The following is a 1013-nucleotide window of genomic DNA, read 5'->3' as shown; positions in this document are numbered from 1 at the left end:
CTCACACTCACACACACACTCTCTAACACTCTCTCTCTCACACATACACTCACACACACACTCTCTAACACTCTCACACTCACACACACACACTCTCACACTCACACACACACTCTCTCTCTCACACGCACACACACACACACACACTCTCTCTCTCACACGCACACACACACACACACACTCTCTCTCTCACACACACACACACACACACACACTCTCTCTCTCACACACGCACTCACACACACACTCTCACACACACACACTCTTATCTATTCCAGAGATTGTATAGAACATGCAATTATTGCATTAGAAAGCTTTGCTTCTGTCTAATGGCTTCGCTGCTGCTTCAATATCCTAAACATTATTTGTGCGTTTGTTAAATGATGTTACTAATTCCTCTAATTAGCAGTAATGACTGCATCGCTCTCATTATGATGGCTTGAGCTTCATATGAAATGGCGCTGGTTTTAGAGGTAATTACCCCTCATCTGCACTAAATTGCGCGGTTTCCTGTCATCTTTGCGTTTGCTAAATTGGAAAGTTGACTTCCTCGTCCGGCTGCTGCAGTAATGGAGGATGGAGCGGAGAAGCGTCAGAAAACCGCGCGCTACACCTGTAACGTTCATCAGGCACGTGACCCGCTGACCTCAGACCTGCGCTCCTGTGGGCTTGAAGCCAGGGAACATGTTTTCTACTTATTTGTGAGGATGAACAGGTTCGAGTTGCTGACAGACGCCTGGGGCAAGTTCAAGCTCAAACCGGTGTGCACTGTGCACCGTTTTGCTACGGTTTCCGGGTTGAACGACATGCTTCCTGGTTTGAGATAGGTTTCCTCTTGTTTGGTGCGTGTGTCAAACATGTCAGCCCAATCAGCGAGGAGGGTATAACTGCAGCCCGGAGATCTCCAAATGGGGGCGGGAACTCCAAAACGGGGTGGGAGCTCCAAAATAGGGCGTGGCTTCCTCCCATTAGGTGCTTCGACTTCATGCGGCGCCGCGCAAACCGATCGGCGG

The sequence above is a fragment of the Sinocyclocheilus rhinocerous genome, unplaced genomic scaffold (assembly GCF_001515625.1).
Source record: "Sinocyclocheilus rhinocerous isolate Xijiao unplaced genomic scaffold, SAMN03320098_v1.1 scaffold852, whole genome shotgun sequence".
Taxonomy (NCBI): domain Eukaryota; kingdom Metazoa; phylum Chordata; class Actinopteri; order Cypriniformes; family Cyprinidae; genus Sinocyclocheilus; species Sinocyclocheilus rhinocerous.
The sequence above is the reverse complement of the archived record's forward strand: the minus strand, read 5'-3'. Positions refer to the sequence as shown.